Below are 20,719 nucleotides of genomic sequence, written 5' to 3'. Positions count from 1 at the left end.
GAACCCGTGTCCCCTGCATCGGCAGGCGGACTCTCAACCACTGCGCCACCAGGGAAGCCCTGCTTAAATGTTTTGAACCTCAGTTTATGAACCTCTAAAATGGAAATAATAATGCCGTCTCCTGATGTGTTGAATGAAAGAGGCAATGGGGATGGTTCATGGTAAGGCACAAGGGTTTTGTTAGATGAATTTATTGTCCAAGATCTGGCCTTCAACTTTGCAGGTCTAAACTTCTGTTATTAACCTACCCAGGATGATTTTGGTGACAGACTGACACTAATATATCTCTTTCAGGGTTATAGTAGGTTGAAAAGGCCCCTCCAAAGTTATGTCTGTGTTCGAACCCCTGAAACCTGTGAATGTGACCTTACGTGGAAAAAGGGCCTTTGCAGATATTATTAAGGACCTTGAGATGAGGTACTCCTGGATTTTCCGGGTAGGCCTTAAATGCCACGATAGGCGTTTTTATCAGAGGGAGGAAGAGAAGAGGGCCATGTGAAGATGGAGGAAGAGAATGGAGTGATGTAGCCACAAGCCAAGGACCGCCTGGAGCCACCGGATGCTATAGAGGCAAGTCAGGATTCTCCCCTAGAGTCTTTGGAGAGAGTGTGGCCTTTGCTAGAGTTTGGATCAATGGCCTCCAGAACTGCAAGAGAATAGATTTCTCTTGTTTTAAGCCACACTTTTTGTGGTACTTTGTTACATCAGCCTCAGGAAACTCATACAGCCACCGGATAAAGTCTCCTTGATTAGGGAAAACTATTTGGCCTAATTGATGATAAGAATAAATTTAAGAAAATAATTCATCGAAAGAAGGTTTTGTTAGTGGCGAAAACCAGATAAGCTGGGTTTGGAGAAGAAAATTTTGCCATGTGAATTCATCTCTGTCCAGGTGAAGAAGTGAGGAACCTGGAGGACAATCATTCTGGTTCCCACAGGAATGACCTGTTTAGTGGGGCGGGGGTGCTTCACCATGAGGCCGCTTCCTGGTCCAGGTGAAATTCCGCAAGGCTGTCCTTTCTTTGCTGCCCTTCAGCGTTTACCGACGAATGCCCTATGGACTACCACTGCTGAGAAATGCTCTAGAGTATGAGAATTCCATGGTCCAGTAAGTTTGGGATATGTTATCTCCACAATCTTGGAGCTTCACCAGCACATTATCAAATATGATTCCTTAATAAAAGGATCTGAGAAGTTGTGATACAAAGTTATTGAAAAGCATTTAGCTTAGATTTTCACACATTTCCTTGAGCACAGAGCCCTTATACAGCAAGATAATCCACATCAGAAACATTAGCAATTACATTTCCCAGGTGCCTCGATACTGGGAAAGAGAGGGCCCTAGCTAAAATATTCAAGCCAGATTAATAAGAAATTCAAAACAATTATAAAATAATAAATTGGTATTCTATTACTACTTCACCCTTACAATAGTCTCCTAGGCTTACAGTAACAAATTCCCGCTGGGGCTCTGGGGGAGAATCCATTCCTTGCCTCTGCCAGTTTCTGGTCATTCTCCCAACACTCCTGAGCTTGTGGCTGCGTCACTCCAATCTCTGCCTCTGTCTTCACATCACCTCCTCTGTGCGTCTGTGCTAACGTCCTTTTCTTCTCTCTTGTAAGCACACTTGCAGTGGCTTTTAGGACCCACCCAGATAGTCCGCCTGGATTATCTTCATCTCCAAATCCTTAATTTACTCACATCTGCAAAGACCTCTTTTCTAGGTAAAGTCACGTTTTAAAATTCCTGGGGATAAGACTTTGTATCTCTGGGTGGCCATTATTCACCTGGGCCTAGGAGACAGAATATATCCCCCCGTTATGTTTTTGTTTGTTTTTCATTGACGCTTATATTTTCAAACGGATAAAACATGCCATGGATCAACATTTAAAGATATAAAAAGATAACAGAGAACAGTATTCTATTTCTTGATCTGGAGGGGGGTTATGTAGATATATTAACTTTCTGATAATTCATCAAGTTGTACCCGTATGATCTGTAAACTTTTCTCTGTATATTAAACTTTAATTTTAAAAATTTAATTACTGAAAACCATAAAACATCTTTCAATCCCTGTATTTCCTCTTATTTCCTCCCCTGAATGCTTCTCGCCTCTTCCCTGCTTTTCCAAATTCTCCTTTATTCTTTCAGACCTCATCTCACCTTCTCTAGTAAGTCATCCCTGAGGGCACCAGCTTTTGCAGGACCCGTCCTCAGAATCCCACAGCACTATCAATATCATGCTTCCTTGGCATCTCCATCTGCATCGTCTTGGCATTTAACCTGGGAGTTTGTGTGTGCATATGAACATGAATGTGTGATCTTCCTGTGTACGAGTAAGATCCTGGAACATTGGTTCCCAGCTCTGTGGCCCTCTGCTCTCTAGGGATCTTAGAGGTGTGGGAATGGGTTTAGTACAGTTTCACACAGGGGCGTAGCTAGAGATGTGAAAATAAATGAGACACGGTCCCTATTTACAGGGGATTCAGAAGCTGGAGGGAGATACTGGCACATAACCACCGGAATTTCAGTACAGTATGAGAGTGCTATGATAGAGACATACTCGGCATGTCTGTGTACATAGGAGGATACACTTCAGCAAGTGTTATGCTTCAAAAAGTTTAACAGTAGTCACATATCTGCCCCACAATGAGTCTTCACAGTTTAATTAAGATGTCAAATTTTTCTCTTGGTTGAGATTTTATCAGCTTAAGATGGTAATTCTAGATGTTGCCTGCTGATCAGAGTTGACTGACGTATTGTCTTTGATTTTTAAAAATGAGGGATTTATAAGTTGATAAATGTAGTTTGGCAGGTGAACTCTTTCAAAACCTGGGAGTCCATTGGGGGGAGGACATGAACAAATGGCGTAAAAAGAATCACTTTCCTGGTGGGCAATGTCTTAAACTTACTTGTATTGTACATATGATAGTTGTTTATGATGGGCCTGGTGGTGCCCCCCGCATTCAGATGGTAAAGTCCTGGCCCCCGTGACTCAGAATGTGGCCATATTTGGAGACGGGGTCTTTAGGGAATTAATTAAGTTAAAATGAGGTCATTAGGCTGGGCCCTAATCCAATATGAATGACGTCTTTAGAAGAGGAAATTTGGACACAGAAGCATGTACGGAGGGAAGACCGTGTGAAGGTGGCCGTCTGTAAGCCAAGGAGAGAGGCCTCAGAAGAGCCAGCCCTACCAACACCTTGACTTTGGATTCCTAGCCTCCAGAACTCTGAGAAAGTTCTGTTCCTTAAGCTAACCAGACTGCAGTGTTCTGTGACGGCAGCACTAGTAAATGAATATATTGTTTCATAAATATTTTCTTATATTGAAATTTAAAGTCTTTGGTTTTGGCCCTCAGGGACCTTCACATCTTGCCCCCGTCTATCTTTTCAGCCTCTTCCATTGTTCCCTGTCATGCTCTCTATACCCCCTAGCCTCTCAGTGTTCACCAAATACATCTGCCTTTTAAAGTCTCTCGGACCTTGCTGGGGCTTCTCTCTGCCTGGACTGCTGTTTCTTCTCCTGGTCGGGCCTCTTTGAAAACCTGGCTCAAATGTGTGCTCTATGGAGCCTTTCAGATCTCCCAGGCCGAGGTGAAAGCACTCACCGTGTTGTATTTTCATGAGATGTCTCTTCTTGGTAGACAGTGTGCTCCTAAAGCATAGGGCTTTGTCTGATTCATCGTCATCTCTCTAGAGCCAAACGTGGTGTACTAGTCTGCTCAGGCTGCCGTGACAAAATGAGCTGGGTGGCTTAAATTACAGACATTTATTTTCTCACAATTCTGGAGGTTGGAAATCCCGGAGCAAGCCCTAGCAGGGTTCCAGTTGAGAAGTCTCTTGAGGCTTGTAGATGGCCGCCTTCTCACTAAGTCCTCACATGGCATTTCCTTGGTGTGTGGTGTGCTGCAGAGGGAGAGAGAGCAAGAGAAAGAAGGAAAGAGATCTCTCTCTGGGGTCTCTTTTTAAAAAAATTTATTTATTTTATTTATTTATTTTTGGCTGTGTTGGGTCTTCATTGCTGCACATGGGCTTTCTCTAGTTGCGGCGAGCAGGGGCTACTCCGCGTTGTGGTGTGCAGGCTTCCGACTGCAGTGGCTTCTCTTCTTGCAGGGCACGGGCTCTAGGCTTCAGTAGTTGCAGGCTTCAGTAGTTGCAGCACGCAGGCTCAGTAGTTGTGGCTCATGGGCTGTAGAGCGCAGGCTCAGTAGTTGTGGCGCGCGGACTTAGTTGCTCTGCGTCATGTGGGATCTTCCCAGACCAGGGCTCGAACCCATGTCCCCTGCATCGGCAGGCGAATTCTTAACCACTGCGCCACCAGGGAAGTCCAAATCCAAGACTTTTAAATGCTTTAATCCAAATACATACCCACTCCTGTCTTATATATCATTATTGTCCATCATTTTACTTACAGCTCATTTTTATATTCTTGAAATTATTTACTACTGCTGTTGTTTTTAAACAGTCGGTACTGATTTAGAGTTGCCACATAGTTAGTTACCAATTACTTTGTTTACCATTTTTTCTTACATCTCTTTTTCAAATCTTTTCTTTCTGAAATAAATCCCATAGTATTTCTTTCAGTGAAAATCTTTATAGTGGTATTCTTTTAGGCTCTTCAGAAAAAAACAAACCTCTTCTCTTCCTCATTGTTGTATCGACATTTAGCTGGGAAGGTAATTATAGGTGGACATTTATTTCTCTCAGCAGAAAAGTTTACGTATATTTCTTTATAGAGAGATTATGCTGTGCCACAGCCAGTTAGCGGAGGAACGGAGGCTTGAATCCATGCCCACGTGACACTAGAGCTGAAGTTCTCAGCCGAATCCTTTGTATTTGGATTCATCAAATAATATAACGTGAACAGTAACAGGTCCACAGTGTATCTACATCATGACAACACGTAGGCAAATTTTAAAATACAATATTCAATCCAGTGCAGCAAGCATCTTTTGCAAACTTCTCAAATGCTAAGCAACGTGGGGCATACAAAAAGATATTGTGCTTTGGTGGAGGCAGCACAGTCTCCTTGGGGAGGTGGGAAGCGCTGGCAGCATTTGTTCCAACACACTTCAGCATCCCAGCCAGGGTTCTAGGTCTTGGGATGCTGGGAAATAGCAAACACGTAAGGCTGTCTTTGAGCTATGAATGTGCTTGTATACTGATTACCCTCAGGAATACATATGCAAACATTGTATCCCGGCTGAGGAGCCCCCTGAAAGCAAGCCTGGACAGGGGCATGCACATACCTAATTGATTTGGGAAAGTGAGTGATTCCAGAGACTGGGGGAGTATAAAAGTGAAAGAGGAAAACCAATACAAGAGTGCATTCTCAAGCTGGTGCTGGGGCTCTGTCTTAATCAGGGTTCTCCAGAGAAGTAGAACCAAGAGATTTAGTATAAGGAATTGGCTTGTGCGATTATGGAGGCTGGGAAGTCCAAAACCTGCGGTGTTGGCCGGCAGGCTCGAGACCCCAGAGGGCTGATGGTACAGACAAAGTCTGAAGACGTCCTGCTGGAGAACTCCTTCTGCTTCAGGGAGTTCAGTCTCTGTTCCCTTCAAGGCTTCAACTGATTGGATGAGGCCCACCCATACTATGGAGGGCGCTCTGCTTTACCCAAAGTTCACCATTTTAATGTTGATCTCATCCAAAAAAGCCCTCCAAACTGACATATAAAATTAACCATCACAGGCTTGGTCCTCCGGTACCACCTAGCAGTGTGTAGAATGTGCCTCAGACGGTGCTACCTGGGACAGAGAGGGAGCAGTTGTCTGCTGGTGCTGCGTTCCACGGCCAAGGCTTTCTTGCCTGTGGATGCATGAATTTTGGGCAGATTCTTGCAGGTGTCCTGCACTGTAGTGTCAGGGCAACCCTGGGGCAGAATGCCAGAGATGCCTGGGTCAGAAGTGTGGCCAGGAGCATCGGGGTACACACACATCCAGGTACACCTGCATCGGGGTACACACACATCCAGGTACACCTGCATCGGGGTACACACACATCCAGGTACACATGCATCAGGGTACACCTGCAGGATATACCAGCACTGGCTGGAATAAAAGGTGGGATGGGAGAATATAAGGCCAGGGCATAAGAGAGCCGTAATTCCTTCTGAGTACCTTAGTTTTCCTCAGTGAACACCCTTCTCCATTTTCAACTGCAGACTTTTAGAGTTACTGTTTTTCCCACTCATGGTAGGAAAATCATTTAGTTTTTGTTACTCTCCAGAAATCACCAATGTCTTTGCTATGTCCTAATGATCCTCTCTGTCCTTGGATGTCACTGTCCGTCTTTCTGTCCTGCTGTCCTCATGACCACATGGTACTGAGAATACTGTTTCACTCTCCCAGCTGCCATGAAGCCTTTGAGGCCACGGATCCACCCTCTCTTCCTGTTTCTCAGTTCTGTGGTTCTTATTAATTGCAGAATAAATGTGGCTAAAACAAACTGAACAGGCTTTGCTTTTCGACTCTACCATATGGGTCCATTCTCATCGTGCTTTTAAAACTCTACGGTTAGACCTTACCCCAGTCCCTTAACCCTTTGGCCCCATCTTCTCATGCATAACATGAGGTACATGTTACCTACTCAAAGGTTCATTGCTCGATTACACGAAGTGGTGGGTATGAAAGCACTAACAACTGTGAAGCCGAGCACAGCTGCGGGCTGTGATTGTTACCACGGCAGAGTTTGCTAGCTGGCCACCACAATCTGCTCCCCTGTCTTCCGCAGGAATGGACTGCCGTGGGGCTCGGTGAGAGATGGCCCTGCCCGTCTCCTTTGTTGCTGGTGTGGCCTTGTGCCCAAATGCAGGGATGCACGCGGAGACGATGGTGCAACTTCTAGGTCATCTCCCACATAGACAACGAGCCCCAGCCCGGAATGGAGCTCTTTTCCCTCCTTGCAAGCTGGAACGTGAATGTGCTCACCACCCAGCTTTGACCTCGGGAGGAAGACGGTGCCCGCGGCCAGCACAGCAACAAGCTGGAAAGGGCCTGGCTCACCATCTGGACCTTGGGACTGTTATGTGGTAAGGCAATCAGCTTTTCTTTAAGACACTGTCCTTTATGTTAGAGTCTCTCTGTTTCTGCAGCCTGGACTCTGTCCTGTTATTATGAGTATGTGTCAGCATGAGTCTCATATAATGAAGTCCTCTTCCTTTGACACTAAACTCATGTTGGGCCAGAATCATTTGGCCTTAATTTTCTCTCAGTGAGGATGTTACGTTGGAGGGGGCAGGAGACACTGAGGACCATTCTATACCAGATACGTGAAGGATGGACAGCCCTTACCTTTCCTGCATTCCTGTAGAATAACTCTCGACGAAAGCGTTAAGCTCATATTAAACCATCTTCTTTGTGAAGCCTGGGGCAGAGAAGGTGGAGCTGATATAACGACACCCCTGCTTTTCTCTTCGTGGTCTTGGCCAGGACTTTCTGTGACACACATTTATTAACCAGAGTCTGCCTGGAAATTGGGGCTGAGGAAATTTTCCTAGAGTGGGAAAAGCCCAATGTACTTGAAAACATCAGGCAGAGCTAAGCCCAAATTCCAACTTTATCACTTGACAGTGAAGTCACTTAATCTCCCCAAGTCCCTTTTTATTATTTTATCCAGCTCTTAAATGGGGCACCACTGTCCGCTTCCAAGAGTTGCTGGGGAGATCACATATCATCGAGACAAAGGGCTCCAGCATATTTCTGGGCATTTTGTACACTGTTCACAAATACTCATTTCTTTCCTCAGAAAAATTTGGGAGAATCCGTTATTAAAAAGTTTTGCTTGAGTTACTTTATATCCCACTCTCTCAGGAGGTATCTGAGGCTCCCTCTAAAAGGAATGTGATTTATAAAGAAAGTTTAAAAAGTGCTTTCACACTCCTTTTAGGAGTGATTATTTAGGATTATTTTCTTCTTCCGATTCTGAGAGATGTGTGTGTGTGATGGGGTAGATTTAGTTCACTACGAAAGAGAAGGTGCAAAAAGACAGCAGTCCTTGGTTTATGACAGCATTGCTGACCTTGATGGGAGGGAGGAGAAGATGGGAGGTGCTGGGCGATTCTGACCCTCAAGGTTGAGGAAATGTGGTCATTTTTGAGTGAGACCCCTGCAGCTCCTAAGGCCAGGGAGGCCTGCCATGATGAGGGTGTTATGATCACAGTTTAAAGTCTTGGTGTCTAAAGCCATAAGGCAGGTGATTTCTAAGGCCCTGCAGGTTCCTGGGGATCCCAGGTGTGGGGTAAATACTTAGTGTTCCCTCTCTTCTCCTTCCCCTCCTTCCTGCCTCCCTTTTCTCCTCTGCCCGCTTCCCTGCAATCTCATGCACGCACGGACACTCATTTGTATTCAAAGCAAGGCTTATCCATTCATTAAATATATACTGAGTAATAAATGTGTCAGATTCTAACCAACTAAGAAACAGATTCACAAGGAGCCACTGAAAACCAAGGTATGTATCAGCTTTATTAATGGGCCACACAAGTGCCCAATAGCCTGGGAAGAGCAGAGTTCCAGGTGCCGCTGGACTGGAGCTGATGGACCCACCTCCCACCCTAACCCTAACACCCCCATCACAGGCAGAGGGGCAGCACCCAGAACAGCGTGGTCTGAGTTGTTCGGCGCAGGGAGAGCGGCAGTCTGAGGGAGAAGGAATTAACGTCATCGGGTAAATGAGGCCCAGTGTCCTCTGTCCTCTCGTTGCTGGTCCTGCCAATGAGAGAAGGGAGCGGTGAGTGATAGGCAGCTTTCAGGACCCCCTCCTGGGGGAAGAGCAGAAGTCTACCCCTCTGGACCAGTGAGGGGAGGTCTGATTGGCCGGTTGGGGGACATAAAAACTCCTAACAGGGAGCTTTGAATCATGTCTCCTGAAAGTTCATGTTGAAGTCCTAACCCCCAGAAACTCCAAATGTGACCTTATTTGGGAATAGGGTCACCGCAGATGTAATTAGTTACGATGCAGTCACACTGGAGTAGGGTGAGCCCCTAATCCAACACGACTGGCGTCCATATAAAGAGAGGAAATTTGGACACAGGTACACAGCGAAAAGAAAGGCCGCGTGAAGATGGAGCAGAGATCGGGGTGATAAGTCTTCAAGCCAATGAACACCCCAGATGGCCAGCAAACCCCCAGAAACCAGGGGAGAGGCCTGGAACTGTCTCCCTCGGAGCCCGCAGAAGGAACCTGCCCTGTGCACACCTTGATCTCGGATTCTGGCCTCCAGACTGTGAGAGAATAAGTGTCCATTTGTGCAAACCCTCCAGCCTGTGGAGCTTTGTCCCTGCACCCCCAGGACACTATACAGAGGCCTTGAAAGGAGGAGCCCTAGAGGAGGACCCAGAACAGGCAAGCGAGGGGGACCACACTGGCCGGGTCCCGGCAGGTACTCCCCCTTCTCCTCCAGCGCCGCCTCGTCCCGCCACCCCACAGAGCTCTGGGGAAGACCCTAGACTCCAGGGGAAAGGGCAGCGATTTCTGCTTGTTCAGCAACCTTATCCTCTGCCCCAGGTCCCCGTTCGTGGGACTCCAGTCACAGTCTCGCTAATTACCGACCCTGTGAGCCAGAGCCAAAAGCAAAGCGAGCCAGCGACCTGCTTGCAAACCACCTTGGGTACCTGTGTGTGTGGAGGGCGGACCTGACCTGCACTCCTCTGTCACCTGATTCTACCTGCAAGAAATGCGCACGCGCCCTGCCGCAGGTGGACGGCACCAGCGAGCGTGATCCCTGACTGATGGAGCTCCCAGCGCCCTTGGGTTTTAAATGCGGTTGGTTTTTGCCCGGTTCACGGCCTCAGTGGTTCTCTCATCTCTTTAGAAGTCACTGTCGGGTCTTCCCTGGTGGTCCAGTGGATAAGACTTTGCCTTCCAACGCAGGGGGTGCAGGTTTGATCCCTGGTCGTCATCTCTTTAGAAGTCACTGTCGGGTCTTCCCTGGTGGTCCAGTGGATAAGACTTTGCCTTCCAACGCAGGGGGTGCAGGTTTGATCCCTGGTCGGGGAGCTATGATCCCACATGGCTCAGGGCCAAAAAACCAAAACATAAAACAGAAGCAATATTGTAACAAATTCAGTAAAGACTTTAAAAATGATCCACATCAAAAAAATCTTAAAAAAAAAAAGAAGTCACTGTCCTATTCATTCGGGTGATGAGGCCCTTAAGCGTAAGCACACTCACCTTGTATCGATATAGAAGTTTTCTCTGCTCCAGTAGTAACCAAACCGTCTTCTCCAAAATATGCAAATTTAGGAGAACTGGGCTGGGGGAGGCCAGGGCCCCAGGGGCAGCTTCCTGGTCGCTGTGAATGTCTCTTCTGAAGTCGCCTCCCTGCCTCCCCCCACTATCCCCGCTGTACCCCTAGCGCACACTGGGGAGTTGGCCTCCCTCCTCTTCTGCTTTGCACAGTGCCTGGATGTGGCAGGCCGGCAGCAGCAAAGGCCTGAGGACCACTGTGCGTGCGGACAGCTCTCATTCAGCTTCTGCCGGAGTGGCCAGACGTGACTTCGGCGTCCTGCACTCCTTGCCCCACCCAAGCCTCTTGCGTGCGTTACTTGAACCCAGGGAATCAGTTTCCTCAGCATCGGGCCGAGTGCCTGGCACCTAATGATCAATGAGCACTGGATTTATTTGAACCAGCTTTGTGTCCTGGGTCAACTCATTTTATACCCCTGGGCTCCCTTCTATCACCTTTTCTGCCAAGAGAGGGACTTTGAACTGGATGCTCTCTGCAAGGTGCCTTCAGCTCCAAAGTTGTCATCTTCAGCATGTGAAAGTCACTTCCCAATAGCTTCTAGTCACCAACTACTCCTTCTACCACCACCCCCCCCGCCCCACCCCAAAGACAACTATCAGCACAGTCCAGGTTTGGGGATATGCATCTAGTCTTACAAGAAACAAAACAGCTCTCCCGTTTTCATTTCTTTCGCATCTACGACTATAATGGTTGTTAACATTTGATTATTTGTTGGTGTGCGGAGGTCCCCAAGACTACTTTCAGGTTCAAGATTCTCCAGAAGGATTTGCCAACTCAGAAAAGCTCTTAAACGCACGGTCACAGTTTATTACCACAAAAGGACACAGAGTAGAATCAGCAGAGGCAAGAGGCGCAGAGGGCGGGGTCCAAGGGAGGCCTGGACTGGGGCCCCCAGCCCTCCTGTCACAGTGGAGCCGCGTGGTCAGTGCTTCATTCTCCCAGCAAGGACGACGGAGGGAAGGGGAGCCTGAGGATGAGAAGTGGCACCATGCGAGGATTGATAGAATTATAGGCGTCGCATGGCAGGAAAGTCAAGGATGACCCCCCCCTTCCCTGCTTATGAGAGAGGGAATGTGAGAGGGGGTCTGGGTCTGGGGAGGAGTGGAGACAGTGAGTCCGGTTTTGAATATATTCGTCTGAGGTGCTTGTGATACGTCCACGTGGGCCTGACGTTCAAACAAGAGGTTTGAACTGGGAATTATAAGTGTTGAAGGAGGTATTGAAGCCTTGTGAGTGGATGAAATTGACTAGGGGTGGAATTTAGAGTGAGAAGGCATGTTCTTCTTTTTTTCCTATAGCTAATTGTTTATTATTTAAAAAATTTTTTGAGTCTAGTTGACTTACACTGTTGTGTTAGTTTCAGGTGTGCAGCAAAGTGAATCAGTTATACATGTACATATATCCAGTCTTTTTTAGATTCTTTTCCCATATAGGCCATTACAGAGTATTAAGTAGAGTCCCCTGTGCTATACAGTAGGTTCTTATTAGTTATCTATTTTATATATACTGGTGGGTATATGTTAATCCCAGTCCCCTGGTTTTTTTTATATCTATTTTTTATATCTATTTTATATATACTAGTGGGTATATGTTAATCCCAGTCCCCTGGGACATAATTTATCACGGCCCCCCATGTTTCCCCCCTTTGGTAACCATAAGTTTGATTGCAAGATCTGAGTCGGTTTCTGTTTTGTAAATAAGTTCATTTGTATCATTTTTATTAGATTCCACATATAACTGGTATCATATGATACTTGTCTTTGTCTGATTTACTTCACTTAGTATGATAATCTCTAGGTCCATCCATGTTGCTGCAAATGGCATTATTTAGTTCTTTTTCTTCTTTTTTTTTTTTGAAGATTTAATTTTATTTATTTTTGTCTGCGTTGGGTCTTTGTTGCTGCGCGTGGGCTTTCTCGAGTTGGGGCGAGCAGGGGCTTCTCTTGTTGCGGAGCATGGGCTCTAGGTGCACAGGCTTCAGTAGTTGTGGCTCGTGGGCTCTAGAGCACAGGCTCAGCAGCTGTGGTGCATGGGCCTAGTTGCTCCGCGGCAAGTGGGCTCTTCCCGGACCAGGGCTCGAACCCGCATCCCCTGAATTGGCAGGCGGATTCTTATCCACTGTGCCACCAGGGAAGTCCCTCTTTCATTCTTTTTTATGGCTGAGTAGTATTCCATTGTATATAGGAAGGCATGTTCTTGAGGAGTTCCATTGTATTAAAAATGGCTAGTTGGATGGTGAGCCAGCCTGGGAGGCTGAGGACGGTCAACTCGAAATATAGGAAGAAAACTAGGGGAAGGTGTCTAATGTTTCAAGAAAGAGGGAATGGTTAGGGGTCTTGAATGTGCTGAAAGGTTAAGTAAGATGAAGATTGTACAGTATCTACTGGATCTAGCAAAATCATTGGTCATTGGTGACCCTGCAGGAAGCCATTTTGGAAAAGGGAAGCCTGAGTAGAAGCCCTTTGCAGTGGTTTGAGGAATGAGGAGCGGAGCTGCCGCACATTACTTTACAGAGGTTTGGCTGAGGGCTGAAGCTCAGAGATCAGGGAGTAGCCAGAGAGGGCAGTGGGGCGGAGGGGTGATTTTTTAAAATGTCTTTAAAAGTAGAAGAGCCCCGAGCATGTTAAAATGCAGAGCGGAATGATCTAAGAAGAGGCTGAAAATAAAGAAGAGAGACAGATAATAGAATGCAGTTCTTGAGGAGGTGAGAGGGCCTGGGACCCAGGGCACACGGGGGTGCTTAACCCAGGAGAGCAGGAGGGAAGGAGGAGAGGATGCTCGCGGGCACAGGTGAGTCCGGGTGGTGACAGTCCCGTCCTTAATGCTATGCAAGATGCCACTTTTCTGTTCCATTCAACTCCACAAATACTTGTTCCCAGACACTAGGCTATGAGCTGGTGAGGTAAGTGAGAGCGAATCTAAGGCTCTCGTGGAGTCAGAGAGAAGTGGGAGAGACAGGTAACCACGATCAGAGCTAATGTTCCTGGAGCACGGACTCCGGGCCACGCAGTCATAGCACTGAGTTCTCACAACAGCCCAGAAAGTGAGCAGCCATGTGATTCTGATCTAACAGCTGAAGGAATGGAGGTGCAGAGAAGTTAAATTACTCGTTCTAGGTTAAAAGAAATTGTGGGACTGAAATGAAAACCCAGAAAAATCACTCTGGAGGGTGTGCTTTTCATGACAACATCACGTGCTGGCTCTTGTTCATAAATCACGTCTCAGGAAAGCAACTCGCCAAAATGCCAGGCGCCCAGCTATCACCAGTTTTCCAGGACAATCCTGGTTTAATGTCATTCTCATCTTTTCAACGAAGGCAATTCATTAACTTTCCTTCTGGCATCTCTTCAGCTGGCACGTTCCTGTCAACCTTTATAATCCAGCCTGTTAACCCTCTGCTTCTTCTGTAAAGCTGGTCTCTCTGTTTTCATCCTTCTTGGTTTTTTAATTATAGTTCCTTTCTGCATCCCAAACTGGGGCACAAAGGACTTGTTTTAATTTAGGAATCTGTGTGGGAAATCTTACAAAAGCCTCACGGAGACGATGATATGAGACTCCAATCTCCAGCCTGAACCTCTCGCCTGAACTCCAGCTCCATATATCCAGTTACTTACACAACATCTCTATCTGGATGTCAAATTTCAAAGCCTGGACCCCCAAAGCCTGATCTCCATCTTTGACTCTACGTCCTTGTCTGCTGCCCCCTGCAGTCTCCCCGTCTCAGTTAATGGTATCTCCATAACCCCAGGTATTTGGGAAAAAACCTCTCCTTCTTGATTTATTTTTTATTTTTTAAAAATGTTATTGAAGTTTAGTTGATTTACAATGTTGTGTTAATTTCTGCTGTACAGTAAAGTGACTCAGTTATACATATATATATTCTTTTCCATTATGGTTTTTCAAAGGCTATTGAATGTAGTTCCCTGTTCTTGTTGTTTATCCATTCAGTATATAATAGTTTGCATCTGCTAATCCCAAACTCCCTATCCTTCCCTCCCCCACCCTCTCCCCCTTGGCAACCACAAGTCTCTTCTCTGTGTCTGTGAGTCTGTTTCTGTTTCTTAGACAGGTTCATTTGTGTTGTATTTTAGATTCTATATATAAATGATATCATGTAGTATTTGTCTTTCTCTTTCTGACTTACTTTGCTTGGTATGATAATCTCTAGGTCCATCCATGTTGCTGCCAATGGCATTATTTCATTCTTTTTTATGGCTAATAGTCCATTGTATATATATACTACGTCATTTTTATCCATTCATCTGTCAGTGGACATTTACATTGTTTCCAAGTCTTGGCTATTGTAAATAGTGCTGCTGTGAACATTGGGGTGCATGTACCTTTTCGAATTATATTTTTGTCTGGGTGTGTGCCCAGGAGTGGGACTGCTGGATCATGTGGCAACTCTATTTATAGAAAACCTGTCCTTCTCTCAGGCCCCACATATAATCAGCAGACGCATCCCATTGGCTCTCCAAATTATGCACATCCACCATCTGACCGTGTGATGGTTAATGTGTCAACTTGGCTAATGGTACCCAGGTATTTGGTCAAACACTAGTCTAGATGTTGCTGTGAAGGCATTTTTTTAGATGAGATTAACATTTAAATAAATTGATTTTGAATAAAGCAGATTACCCTTCTTAATGTGGGTGGGCCTCATCCAATCAGTTGAAGACCTTAAGAGAAAAGATTGACCTCCCCCAAGGAAGAGGGAATTCTGCCTGCAGGTGGCCTTTGGGCTTGAGTTGCAACATCACCTCTTCCCTGGGTCTCCAGCCTGCAGGCTTACCCTGCAGATTTTGAATTTGCCAGGCTCCATAATTGTGTGAGCCATTTCCTTATAGTAAATCCCTCTCTGGAGAAAGAAGAAATGCTCATGACAGTTACAGTCCTCATTTCTGTAACTCTTCACATGGCTGTCATTGGTATTTTTAAGTACCTTCTTCTACTACCCATTCTGTATTTCCTTTGCCCTCAGCAAGCACTGAGCTTGTTGTGGTTCTTTGCCTGGTGTGGGGGGGGACCCAAACTGTCATTCCTGAAGGGTCTGGGCCATTAGTAGTCCTGCTTGAATTGGATTGTCGTAGTTTTCCATCAGCTTTTATCACAGGGCGTGATAATACTAAGAGATGCCCTAAGTGACCTCCTGTATTCCAGACTACCCAGTTTCCCCTTGGTGATCAGGGTCAGTCACCCCAGCCAGCACAGCAACTCCCTTATTTGCTTGTTGATTCAGAGACTGGGTAGCAGTCTTAACTTCCATTCAGTGGAATCATTGTGGCATCTACTGGTTCCTCCCTTTGGAACTAAGACCTCAAAGCCAGCTGAACATAGGTCACAGGTATAGGAAGCAAAAATCTCTGCTAGTAGGACCCTGGGGGTAATAGTAAGTGATGCCATTTCCACCCCTTGACTCCTGGACTCGTGAACCCTGGCTGCTAGACAACCAGAGAACTATACACATCTTCTTGGTTGTTTCTCTGGAGAGCTCGAACACAGGCTATTCCTCACCACCTCCATGATTATCTTGGCCCAAGCCATCAACATTTCTACCCGGATTATTGCAAAAGCCTCCCAAGTCATGAATAAATTGATGAGGGAATATGTAGGCTGGACCTTGAAGGAGACACAAGGACCTGGTAGGTGGGGAAGGGGCAGCAGAATGGCATTAGACAGAGGAAATGGCAAAAACAAAGGCATGGATAGTTCTGAAAGGGCAAGCTATGTCCATTTCTAAACATCAGTGAACTGGACAGGGAAGGGGAGGAAGAGCAGGTTGGGACATATAGTGAAGTTCTTACACAGAAAAATTCAGCTTGATTACTAAGCTAATTGAGAAAGCTTTACCTGGAAGATTATTCAGAATTGACTGTTGTTTTATTTAGATAAAAGTATTTTGTGAAACTCAGTGTTATCTTAGTCTCACTTTCCCCACCAACTTCTTCCCTTGTATTAATTTGCATGGAATTAGCCAAGTGGAGTTTTGGAAATTTTTCTTTTGTACAATACATGTATTTAAGATGTAAACCAGTTTACTAGTTGATACTACAATATTAGATTATAAAATTTTTAAAAATCAACTTTAAATTTTGCAATAAATTTAGATTTATAGAAAAGTTACAAAGATAATAGAGTTTACTCATCCCCTTTCCCCAGTTTCCCTAATCTTACATCTTATATAACCATGACACACTTGTTACCACTAAGAGATTAACATTGGTACGTTACTACTAACTATACTCTAGACTTTATTCCTATTTCACCCATTTTCCCACTAGCATCCTTTTTCTGCGCCGGGATCCGATGAAGGATCCCATGGTGCATAGACTTGTCTTGGGCTCTTGCTCTCCTCTGGTCTGTGATAGTTCTTGTTTGTCATTACTTAGTCAGTTAGGAGTACTGGTCATGTATTTTGTAGATATCCCTCAATTCGAATCTCTCTGATGTTTTCCTCATGTTTAGACTGGTGTTTGGGATTTTGGGGGTGAATACAAAACAGAGATGAAAAGCCCTCCTTTTCCCATGATTTCAGGGGTACATGATTTCAACATGACAATACTGTGATGTTAACTTTGATCACTTGTTTAATGTGGTGTCTGCCGGACATTTCCACTGTGAAGTTACTGTTTTCCTCTTCCAATGCTCTGTTCTTTGGGACAGAGTCATTAAGTTCATCCTCAAAGGGGTGGGGTTAGGAAATGAAGCGCCACCTCTTTATGGGGGGAGTATCTACATATATTATTTGGAATTCTTCTGAAAGGAAGATTTGTCTCTTCTTCCCCCGTTTTGTATTCAATCATTTATTTATATCAGCGTGCACTCATGTCTATTTATTTTATACTTTTGTTGTAATCCAACACCACATTCTTTCTTTTGTTCAACATGCCGCATTTTTTCCCTAACACTTCCTTTCTTTCTGGCACTACAAGATACTCCAGGGTTATCTCCTATTTTCTCTGCCCAAGCCCTAGAGTCAACCGTGTCTCCAAGGAGCTATTATAACATTTTATAAACACCTTAGTATAGTTTTTCTTTTAATTTAATAGTTTTGAACAAATAGAACATTAAGTTGAACTGTATTGAATGTTTAAGTATGAAGGAGTGGAGATTTTGTTGATGGGTTTTTATCCTTATGAAAAAGAGAACTATCTATTTATATTAATATATATTGTTACTGCCTTATTTTAAATATAATATTTAAACAGCGGAAGCTGTTTCCTGCTTGTGTATGTGAAAGCATATTCCGGAGTATACTGTTCTGTATATGTCCCTTAGCTCAGGTTTGTTAATTTTATTTTCAACTATAGAATCTCTCTACTTGATTTTTCCTTTGCTTATTCAATCATGGAAAAAGATATGTTAGAATCTCCCAAATGTGATGGTTGACTTATGAATTTCTCTTCGAAATTATTTTAGTTTTTGCTTTGTATATTTGGAAGCTATATTATTAGATGCACACAAATTTAGAATTGTTCCGTCTTTGTATTTAACTTCCCAAATTAACTATCATTATCTGTAGCAATTTTCTTTCTTTTTTCCTAGTAGTTAAACATACATAACATAAAATTTACCATTTTTATCATTTTTGAGTATACAAGTCAGTGACATAAGTACATTGTTCTGCAACCATCACCACCATTTATCTCCAGAACTTTTTCATCTTGCAAAACTGAAACTCTGTCACCATTAAACAATAATTCCCCTTTTCTCCCTCCCTCTAGCCCCTGGGAACCACCATTCTACTTTCTGTCTCTGTGAATTTGACTGCTCTAGGTACCTCATGTAGTGGGATCATACAGTATTTGTCCTTTTGTGTCTGGCTTATTTCACCTAGCAGAATATCTTCCAGGTTCATCCATCTTATAGCATGTGTCAGAATTTCCTTCCTTTCTAAGGTGGAATAATATTCCATTATATGTATAGACCACGTTTTGTTTACCCATTAATTTACTAATGGACACTTTGGTTGCTTCTACGTTTTGACTATTGTCAATAATGCTGCTATGAACGTGGGTGTACAAATATCTGTTCAAATTCCTGCTTTCAGGTTTGTTTGGTTTTTTTGTATAGACCCAGAAGTGGAACTACTGGATCATATGGCAATTCCAATTAATTTTTTGAGTAACTGCCATACTGTTTTCCACAATGGTAGCACCATTTTATATTATCACAAGCAATGTACTAAGGTTTCGATATGTCCACACCCTCACCAACACTTCTATTTTCTGGATTTTTTTTTTGATAGTAGGCATTCTCATGAGTGTAAAGTGACATCTCGTGGGTTTTATAGTAATTTTTTAAATGAAAGTTCTATTTTTCTGACTAACACACAGAGTTTTCTTTTGGTAAATATTTGTGTGGTACATATTTTTGTATTCTTTACTTTCAACTTTTCTGTGACCTAATGTTTTATGTGAGTTTCTTGGAAACAGCAAATTATTAATTTTTCTTTTCATATCTAATCTGACAATCCTTGTCTTTTAACTAGAATGTTTAGTCCACTCATATTTATTGTTGTAATTGGTATAGAGTTAATTATGGCGTGTTATTTTATGTTTTCTATTTGTCCTCCTTTTTAAATTAAAAAATTCTCTTTTCTTAAATCCTTGGGAATTAGTTTATTTTTTCATTCCATTATTTTCCTTCTGTTGTTGTAAAGGGGTAAACTTTGTTTTTATTCTTTTAATACTTAGCCTTGAAATACTTTAACAGGCACATTTAACTTTCTGAAGTCTAAATTTAATAACTTTAGCTTCTTTCCAAACAATATAAGGACCTTATAACATTTTAACTCCAGGCACCTCCCTTTTAGCTTATGTGTTTTTGTTGTTGTTGAGTGTTTTAGCTTGACCTCTCTCTCTCTGACATTAGTCTTTATTGTAAGGTAGTATGGTTTATTCATTACTCCTTCTGTTTCCCTCTATGTGTACGGAGATTCACTAGCATGACACTTCTAGCCTTTCTCTGCCTGACTTAAACTAATGGGTGAATTTGGAACGGAAACTAGGCATGTGTAGCCTTGTCTTTTCTTGAGAGGGAGTTGTTTTCAGGAAGAACACATATGATTCTTTTCCTCCAAGTTGTAAGTCTTACAGAGGCAGGTTCCCATGTACTTGGCAGAAGGGAGGGTGAGGGTGCAGCTGTGGAGACCTGGAACTGCCTGTGACTGGCTGGCTAAGTTGGCCTAATTCTAGGGTTCAATATTATGAGATGTATTTGCCTGCAGATATAAGCTACATTTCCCAACATTAGTTTTGTTGGTAATGAAAGCAAAATTTTGTCCTTCTCTCTGCCTTCTTGTATGTTCTTGTTTTACAATCCATTCATAATCCATATATGGAAAAGAAATGCTTTTTATTGGGATCTCTAAAAGCTTAACAAATTTCTGTTATTGTTATTTTTGTTATTATTTTATGCAGTAATTTGTTAAGGTTTCCTCAATATTTGCCATATTCTTTGCTCACCTTTACTCCTTGTATCTCAGACTTTCCTTCTGGGATAACTGTCCTTCTTCCTGAAGTTATCTTTTAAAAAAAAAATTTATTTATTTTGGCTGCACGTGGGTTTTCTCTAGTTGCGGTGAGCGGGGGGCTACTCTTCATTGCAGTGTGTGGCTTCCCACTGCAGTGGCTTCTCTTGTTGCGTAGCATGGGCTCTAGGTGTATGGGCTTCAGTAGTTGCAGCACGTGGGCTCAGTAGTTGTGGCTCGCGGGCTCTAGAGTGCAGGCTTAGTAGTTGTGGTGCACGGGCTTAGTTGCTCCGCAGCATGCAGGATCCTCCCGGACCAGGGATCGAACCCATGTCCCCTGCATTGGCAGGCGGATTCTTAACCACTGCGCCACCAGGGAAGTCCCTTGAAATTATCTTTTATTTGTTCCTTTTGACAGGATATATTTCTGGTGAACTTTCTCAATTTTGTTTGAATTAATTTTGTTCTTGTTCTTGAGAGATGGTTTCATACTATGTACAATCCTGTTATTTATTTTTTCAGAAGATAACATTCCACTGGCTTCTGTCTTTTATCAATATTATTGCTGTTCAGAAGTCAGCTGTCAATCTAATTATTGTCCCTTTACAAGTGATCTCTGTTTTCACACTTGGTGAAAAGACCTTTTTGTCTTTTGTATTCTGCAGTTTCACAGTGATATTTCAAAGTATGGATTAAAAAAAAAACCCAGATTAGAATTCACTGAGAATCCGAAATCTGAGAATTCATTTCTTTAATTAAATTAGGAAAATTATCAACTACTTTCTATTCCCTATTCTTCTGTCATCTTCTGGAACCTCTTCCTTGTTTCTCAACTTCTTATATTTTCCATCTTTATTTCTGTCTGTATTGTATTCTGTGTAATTTCTTTAGATGTATCATCCAGTTCACTAATTATTTCTCCACCTATGTCTAACCAGCTGTTTAACATATTGACAGAGTTTTTAATTTCAAGTTTTATGCTTTTTATTTCTGTAAG

The 20,719-nt window shown here is 43.7% G+C and overlaps 1 long non-coding RNA gene across 3 annotated transcripts in view; it reads left to right on the top strand.

Moving 5' to 3' along the window:
• Positions 1–14,260, top strand: part of LOC114486447 (uncharacterized) — an 18,107-nt gene extending 3,847 nt beyond the window's left edge. The window contains exons 3-4 of one of the 3 annotated variants that reach the window (XR_008617599.1): positions 6,737–7,034; positions 13,754–14,260. This is a non-coding gene — a long non-coding RNA (uncharacterized lncRNA). Of the gene's footprint in view, positions 1–6,736; positions 8,993–9,035; positions 9,872–13,753 lie in introns of those variants that run through there. The other 2 variants (XR_003680171.1, XR_003680169.2) reach the window with 2 other exon arrangements.
• Positions 14,261–20,719: the final 6,459 nt, after the last annotated feature.

Source organism: Physeter macrocephalus, chromosome 6 (assembly GCF_002837175.3).
Source record: "Physeter macrocephalus isolate SW-GA chromosome 6, ASM283717v5, whole genome shotgun sequence".
Lineage (NCBI taxonomy): Eukaryota > Metazoa > Chordata > Mammalia > Artiodactyla > Physeteridae > Physeter > Physeter macrocephalus.
The sequence above is the reverse complement of the archived record's forward strand: the minus strand, read 5'-3'. Positions and strand labels throughout refer to the sequence as shown.